Here is a 9,087-nt window from a genome sequence, read left to right on the forward strand (position 1 = left end):
CACTCTTTTGATGCTTATTCCAAAAAAGAAGAGACCAGAGCTCCCCATTGAATTTCGACCTATAGGCTTGGCCGTAAGGCTGCACCTTGGGCCGGGTTGGCTTGAATTTTGGGTTGGGGTTGGGTCATAGGTTGATGCTTGGGTTAAGGTTAGGTTTGAAATTCATGAACCCGACTTTATTTTCGGGTTGGGTTAGGGTTTGACCCGTTGGGCAATCCGACCCAAACTCGAACCCAACTATATAGTATATGTTATATATATTATATATCATACATTGATTTGTTTAAATGTACGATAGTTGTATAGCACTCACTACATACTATAATGTCTTTCTTTTAAGACAATCACTTCACTTAATCCCAAATGAAAAGACTAAAACCTTAATAACATACTTTAGGTTTTTTGAATATTTTATTCTTCATCTCCTCTCAAATGTTTGCCTCACATAAAAGATATATCATAACTCATAATAAACTATAGTCATTTCAAACACTATTCTTTTTTAATTTTGTACTAAAAGAACCGATAAAAACATCAACAAACAAATACTAATAAAACATAGGAATAATATATATATATATATAGTGAAAATTGAGTTAATATTTGAGATTAAATAGTTTTATGAGATTTTTAGGGATGGGAACAAGGTTAGGTTGGGCCTAGCCTGAAGTCAACATCGGGTTGAGTTGGGGTGGGTTAGGGTTGAAGGAATTTAGTTAGGGTTAGGGTTGGGTAGATCCGGTTGAAGGTTGAGTTGGGGGTTTAAAACAGAGGGTTGGGCTAGGTTTGGCCTTAACCTGACCTAACCCAGCCCAACTTGCAGGACTACATGGCCAACATTACATACAAAGTGGTAGCAAAGCTCCTTGCTGGGAGGTTTTGTAAAAAATTATATCCCTATATCATAATCCTTTTATGTCTAGAAGACAAATCTTGGATGACATTGTCATTGCCAGAGAAATCCTCCACTCTATGCATAAAAACAAATCTGGCAAAGGTTATTTCTTATTAAAAATTGATCTTTCAAAGGCATACGATCATGTTGAATGGCCTTTTCTTACCAGGTGTATGCAGCTGCTCGGCTTTTCTGAAACTTTTTGTTCCCTTATTCAATTTTGCATTGCTTCGAAGTCCATGAAAGTCATTATCAATGGTAAATCAATCCAGCCGTAAAGAGGGTTGAGACAACGATGCCCTCTGTCACCCTACCTTTTTATCATCTATCTTGAAATCCTCTCTACAATGTTGACTAATGCACTCCGGACTGGGGAATTTAAAGGTTTCAGAATATGCAATTCTCATGACAAGTTAAATTACCTTCTTTTTGCAGATGATATTCTTATCTTTGGGGAAATAGATATTGGGGAAGCCAGAGAGATTAAAGAGATTTTGTCTACCTTTTGTCAAGCCAACAAATCAACTTTGCAAAGTCATCAATTCACATTAGTAAGAATGTGGTTGAATTGGTAAAGACAAGCATCATAAATGATCTCGGAGTTGCAGAAATTAATAAAGATGATACTTATTTGGGCAGTCCTCTATTCAACACATCTAGAAGGGTATCCTCTTGGAATCTCATTATTGATAAATTGAGATCAAAGTTAAAAGGCTAGAAGGCAGATGTGTTATCCCATGCATGTAAGATCACTCTTATTAGGTCAACCTTACATGCTCTTCTATGTACCATGTGGCAGCAAGCTTAATTCTGAAAGGTGTGTGCAAGGAAATAGAAGCTATTTGTAGAGATCTTTGGTGGGGTAAACCTAGTAACAAGACGATTGTTTATCTGAAGGCTTGGCATTCTTTCCTTCATCCTTTAGATAAAGGTGGTATTGGTCTAAGAAGAATTGAATTAATGAACAAGGCACTTCTCTTTAAATTAGTATGGAGATTTATAAAATAATAAAATTCCTTGTGGGCCTTCACTCTCAAAAATAAATATTTGAAAGGGGAACCTTTCATGGAAAAGCTTCTCCATTAGGGTTTCCCTTCTTTGGGTTAGTGACTTAGTATTAAGACCTGTAGAGAGGACTTTATTAAGGGTTGTAAATAGATTATTTCCATTAGGGGTTCCCATCTTTGACTTATTTGTTGATCCATGGGTTGATGATTTTTCATTGGAAAAACCAAAAAACTGGAACAATACTTGTTCTAAGGTTGCCATGTTAATTGATCCATCCACTAGATCTTGGAAAACAGATTTTATTCATCAATTCTTTGATGATGATTCAGCCAGCCAGATGAAGAACATTTGTCTTCCTACTTTTGGAAATGTAAATGAAGACAGGCTGATATGGAGATTTACCCCTCAAGGAAATTACACCTATAACTCAAGAAACAAGTTATTAGCACAAGAGTGTGAAGCTCCGAATGCTCATTTACTTTGTAATGGGCTTAGTCGGAAGAGATTTTGGAGTGTTGTGAATGCAATTTGGTTAGCCATATTATTAAAGTGTTTCTTTGGAGGTGTGTTGTGAATGCAATTCCAACTGTTATGCAAAGAAAGTGGTGAAACTTTAACACTCCTGTTTTTTTCTTGTCCAGCTTCTGTAACAGTTTGGTTAGCCATCTCTATAGGCTTTAAACCAAATTCTAACCGAGGATATTATCTTATTCACTGTTTGGAAGAGTGGGTTACTATTCATGGTGCTTGGACCCTTAATAGAGTTGTGGTGGTGATTGTTTTGAGAGATCACGGGAGCCAATTCATTGTGGGAAGAACGCCCGCTACATCTTGTAATTCTACTACAGAAGCTGAAGCTATTGGAATTCTGGATGGCCTGAAGTTAGCCCAGCTCTAGTCGATTTCTTCAATTATTATTGAAAGTGACAAGTCGATCATTGATCTCATTGAGTTTGATCGGGACCCTCCTTGGCGCCTTGACACTGTTATCATTGATTGTCATCGCCTTATTTCCATGTTTCAAGCTTGCTCTCTTTATTACACATCTCGTATTTGTAATAGAGTAGCCCATAGGCTATCTCAATATGCTACTAAGCATAACCGTTCCATGCTCCTAAGGTCATTGATCTCAAACGAGATGTAGCTTTTTTTTTGGGTTTTAATGAATTTTTCCGTTTGGGTTTTGGCTTTAAAAAAAACCATTTTTCACTAATTAGTTTTTCAATATTAATGGAACCCTATTGAGGCATTAGTGTGGTCTAAGCTCCTGTTTGAGAACACTTATAAAAAGTACTTCTTTTAAGAGGTAGGACCACACATTAAGTGGTTTTGTGAGTTTGGTAAAAAAAGTGGGGAAAAGTACTTTTTTTAAAGAAGTACTTCTTTAAAAAAGTGACTTCAAGTTGATTTTTTTTCAACACTTCTTGAATAAGTACTTCTCCAAAAAAATGGGACGAACCGGCCCCTAATATTTTTTGTAATACCTAAAATACCCCAACACGAGGGTTATACCTCATTCTCCTTTCATTCGAACATCTCTACCAAGTGGTGGCACACCCAATTACATGTTCACCGGCGATGATCGCAGTGAGGAAAAGTGGCTGGCGTACCTGTCGTTTGGCCACTTTCTTCTATTTTCTGAAGTTACTTTTCTCATTTAATCATTTTTTGTTTTATTTTTCTAACTTGAACTCCCCTGTTCTAACGGCGACAGTCTCACCGTCCAGCCACCAGTGACAAGAGGTTAGTTCACAAATCTACACATGACTATTTGTTTTTCTTCCTAGTTTTTTTTTTTTTAACTTTAAACTCCACAAAGATCAAACTCTGTTTTTTCTTCCTGGGTTAGTTTGCAAATCTGGGATCAAACTCTATTTTTTTTAACACAGTTTCAGCCGAAACATTCTATATCAGGTGGAAGGAAGAAAAGGAAGATACAACTAAGTTTCCTTTCTAACTCTGATTATTATATCCATCCCATTGACCCCGAGACGTTGCTGTGGCCACTTTGTCAAGTGAACACTGTAGCAACATTTTGGGTCAACAAGATGACATAATCTGGGTTAGTAGGTAGGGTCTGGGTCTGGGTCTAAATTAACAATTAACCAGATTTTTTTTCTAATTTATGAGTGAATAATTTTGGGATATTATTAAATTATTAATTTTGGTAACTTTTTATTTTGTAAATTATTAATTTATGAAAGTGAAGTAATTATAGCCATCCACTCCAGGTCAGTCGATGGTTTCAAATTTCTGAAGATAAGTCTAGATGACAAATAAAACACCATTATTATTATTATTAATTAGGTCCACATGGTGATTCACGTGTGGGTTCATGTGGTCTCTTAGTTAGGGGTGTCCAAGGTTTAGTTAACTGAACCATGGCACTTTTTTGTAAACTGAACCGGTGGTACCGGTTTTTCCAATTATCCAAACCAAAACTGAACCGGTACCACCGGTTAACCGACCCGTCGGTTTTGGTTTTTTGATCGATTCGGTTCTTCAAATTTTGGTTTTTTATATTTATAATAATATTATACAAATATATGTATAATATTATATTATAAATAATAAATGATATATAATATATTATAAATATTTGAAAAATATATAATATATATAATATATTTATAAATAGATCATTATAAATATAATATAAGTATATATTTTTATATATAATGAATATATATTTATATGTAATACATAGAAAATATGTGACATATATTAAAAATATATATAAAATATACATAAAAATACACATAAAAATATATATACTAGTCAGTTTAGTTAACTGTCGTTTTGTTTGTAGGTTAACCGAAAATTGAACTAGTCCTTTGGTTTTTCAAAAATACCAAACCAATCGATTCGGTTAACCGCATTTTGCGGTTTGGTTTTCTTAGTTCGGTTTGGTTCAGTTTTTCAGTTTTTCATGGACACCCTTACTCTCAGTTGTCATGAAATGGGGTCCACATGGACTCTCAGTTGAAATGTATAGTATAACATGTGAAAAGCATTGTATATATGTTTGAGTGAAATGTGGGCTAAAATTGTCATTTGTGTCAATATAAACACTTACGGGAAAAATAGCTTACTAAACATCCCCACCCCAATAAGTGCTTAAAAACATAATAAGTGATTTGGAAAGTGGGTTACCAAACAGCCTTAAGTGGTTGTAAAAATAAGTGCTTCTAAGAAATACTTCTTTTAATAAGTACAATCATCAAACATGGCCTAAATCTTTAGCTAGATGATGATTTCATTTTGTCATTTTTAATGTCGGATCTCTAGTTTGATTTAATGTCATTTGCTTTCATTGCCCTTTACAAGCATACTAAAGTGTACAAACTTTATTATCTCTGGGGAGACCATTTCTAGATCTCCAAGTTAGTGTAATTTTTGTTTGAATTTTTTATTATCATTTGTTTCCCTTTTATTTTTGTTTTTGAATTTTCTGTGCATTTAGATATTTAGAACTTTTTTTGGTATATATATATATGAACTAACATTTCAAAAAGGGGCATAGGGTGTATTAACAAAACCCTACGTATTCAACAAAATTCCCAAACAGGGCTGGGCACGCTGGGTGAGTAGGGCAATGATGTGCATCTGGGTTCTCCATAACACCCCTCTTCCTTAACATGAGACTGGATCTTCTCCTCACACATACATCCTACCATGCATCGGGAACATCTCTCGTATTTATAAGTTAGATGTGCCTATAAGGCGCCCATTTGTGAGGAGCAGATTTGGTCCCCTTAACATCTGGCCTTTAAAAGTATAGAGGTGAAAGTAATAGATGATAAACATTATAGAGGGAGGTGAAGGCTATGTGCACTTGGCTAGGTCAAAGGTAGGCATGCTAGGTGGGGTGGTAGGTAAGGCATGCTAGGCATGTTGCATAAGTGGGGCAGGGCGAGGGAGAGATTAGATCTACTCCTCATAGAACGCGCCTCACACCGAGACTTCACCGCATGTTTCAGCTGTGCATCTGAAACATCTTCCCTTGAATTGAAAATTTACAAGTATGAGATATTTCAGGTGCACAATTGATACATGATGTGAGGTCGGTGAAATGGGTAGAGTAGGCAGGGCGAGGGGAGGTTAGGGCAAGGTGTGTTGTGCTGTGTGGGTGGGTGGGCGAGTTGACTAGGTAGGACATGGGGGTTTGTGCATGCCCACAAGGACCTTTTGTCGAGCACATGGGAAAGTGGTAAGGAGAAAACTAAAAAAAAATTAATACATCCAAAAAACACATAAAAAGTGGTGAGGAGAAAACACATTAAATAGTTCATTCAAATAAGAATTGATAATGTTTGAACATTGATTCAATTAGGGCTTGAAAACATTCACCCATATACACTACAAACAGTTTAGGGTTGGAAAATATGCACCGTGCAAATGTAAATCTTATGATTTTGATTGGAAATTTTGAAGAAAATAAAACTTATTCAGTTGGTATGTTTCAACGTAGGAAGATCTCATGGTTTCAAGTAAAGAAGACGATCCCAATATTTTGAATATTGAGGCACAAAATTAGTATCATGAAAACATATGGCTTATTGAAAGTGCAAAACCTTACATTTTTTTATTATTTTGTACAAAATTACATCCCAATATTGTAATGCTTTTATGCCTCGAAGATAAATCTTGGATGACATTGTCATTGCTAGAGAAATCACCCACTCTATGCATAAAAGCAAATCTGATCTTTCAAAGGCCTATGATCATGTTAAATGGCCTTTTTCTTATCAAGTGTATGCAGCTGCTCGGCTTTTCTGAAACTTTTTGTTCCCTTATTTAATGTTGCATTGCTTCGAAGTCCATGAAAGTCATTATCAATGGTAGTTGTAGCAAATCATTCCAGCCGCAGAGAGGATTGAGACAAGGATGCCTTCTGCCACCCTACCTTTTTATCATCTATCTTGAAATCCTTTCTAGAATGTTGACTAATGCACTCCGGACCTTCTTTTTGCAGATGATAGGGAAGTAGAAATTGGGGAAGCCAGAAAGATTAAAGAGATTTTGTTTACCTTTTGCACATAGTCAGGCCAACAAATTTAACTTTGCAAAGTCGTCAATTCGCATTAGTAAGAATGTGGTTGAATCGGTAAGGAAAAGCATCATAAATGTTCTAGGAGTTGCAGAAATGAATAAAGATTATACTTATTTGGGAAGTCCTCTATTCAACACATCTAGAAGGGTATCCTCTTGGAATTTCATTATTGATAAATTGAGATCATAGTTAAAAGGCAGGAAGGACAAGGTTATCTGAAGGCTTGGCATTCTTTCCTTCATCCTCTAGATAAAAGTGGTATTGGTCTAAAAGAAGAAAATTCCTTGTGGGCCTTCACTCTCAAAAAAAAATATATGAAAGGGGAACCTTTTTCTGGAAAAGCTTCTTCATTAGGGGTTCCCCTCTTTGGATTAGTAACTTAGCCTTAAGACCTACAGAGAGGACTTTATTAAGGGTTGGAAATGGATTATTTCCAATGGCTGGAAAAATGGCTTATTTGCTGATACATGGGTTGGTGATTTTTCATTGGAAAAACCAAGAAAACTGGAACAATACCTGTTATAAGGTTGCCATGTTAATCGACTCATCCAATGGATTATTTCCTACTTTTGGAAATGTAAATGAAGACAAGCTGATATGGAGATTTACCCCTCAAGGAAATTACACTTGTAACTCAGGATATAATTTATTAGCACAAAAGTGTGAAGCTTCGTCGGAAGAGATTCTGGAGTTCTAAGATGCCCATCCCTCATATTTTAAAGTGTTTATTTGGAGGTGTGTTAATGAATGCAATTCCAACTAGTGCTGAAATGGCAACAAGGTGCCATGGTGTTGACCCACCTTGCAGGTTATGCAAAGAAAGTGATGAAACTTTAACACACCTGTTTTTCTCTTGTGCAGCTTCTATAACAGTTTGGTTAACCACCTCTATAGGCTTTAAACCAAATTCTGACCAAGGATATTATCTTATTCACTAGCTGGAAGAGTGGGTTACTATTGATAAATAGGTTGGTTCAACACTCTCAATTTCTATTTTTGAACTGGGTGCAATTTCAATGTGGTACATTTGGAAGATGCAACAAGGTTATCTTCGAGAATGCCAAGTTTTGTCTAGCCTATGTTGTTAACTCGATCCAAGCACATGTCAGTGATATTCTTAAATACAATAATGCTCCAACTCAATAATTAAGGTCTTCTACCAATCCTTCTACTAGTAATATCCCATATTGGTGTAAATGTGATCAAAATAAATATTGATGGTTCATGGACCCTTAATAAAGCTGTGGTCTTTTGGCTGTTTACAAGTCGAGCATAACGATTTTTAGTCTATTTCTATTTGGCATGTGGAATATCTAGCTGTTAAAAGACAGATCACAAAAAAGTCGTGAAAAGCCCATTTTAGGTTGATTTCGTGAAGCTCCAAATGAAGCTTTTCGTGTCTTTTGCGTTTTATTCTCATGCAGAAAAACACAAAAATACACATGAAAAGACATGCGTCTGCCAAATGTGCTCCAGGCTGCTCAGATCTTCATGCAAAAGCTTAATGCGTCTTTTAACTATTCAAGCTACTAGAAGATCTTCCCAAAAAGATGCGTCAAACGGGCCCAAAGTCATTGATCCCAAAAAGATGCCGAGATCTTCAAGTCTGATCGGGATCCTCCTTGGCACCTTCACACTGTTATCATTGATTGTCATCCCCTTATTTCCATGTTTCAAGTTTGCTCTCTTTATTACACATCTCGTATTTATAATAAAGTAGCCCATAGGCTATCTCAATATGTTGCTAAGCATAACCGTTCCATGACCTGGTACGAGATGTAGCTTTTTTTTTTCCTTTTGGCTTAAAAAAACCATTTTCACTAATTAGTTTTTCAATATTAATGGAACCATATTGAGGCATTAGTGTGGTCTACATCTTTAGCTAGATGATGGTTTCAAATATACCACTCACTTATTCAATTGATTGAGAAAACATTGACATGGTAAGCTATTGTTCATCGTCTTCTTCACCATGAATCAAACCTTAATGTACTACTCTTCAACTCCAATGATAACAATGAAATCTGTATTTTTCAGTCCTTGTAGATTTGAAAATGACGATTCCCCTTAATAGCAAGTCATTTTTTAATGGGAATTCAGACCTCTAAGCTAATTTTGTTTGGTCTTTTTT

The sequence above is a fragment of the Nelumbo lutea genome, chromosome 8, assembly GCF_056320005.1.
Source record: "Nelumbo lutea isolate HS-2025 chromosome 8, American lotus-T2T, whole genome shotgun sequence".
NCBI lineage: Eukaryota > Viridiplantae > Streptophyta > Magnoliopsida > Proteales > Nelumbonaceae > Nelumbo > Nelumbo lutea.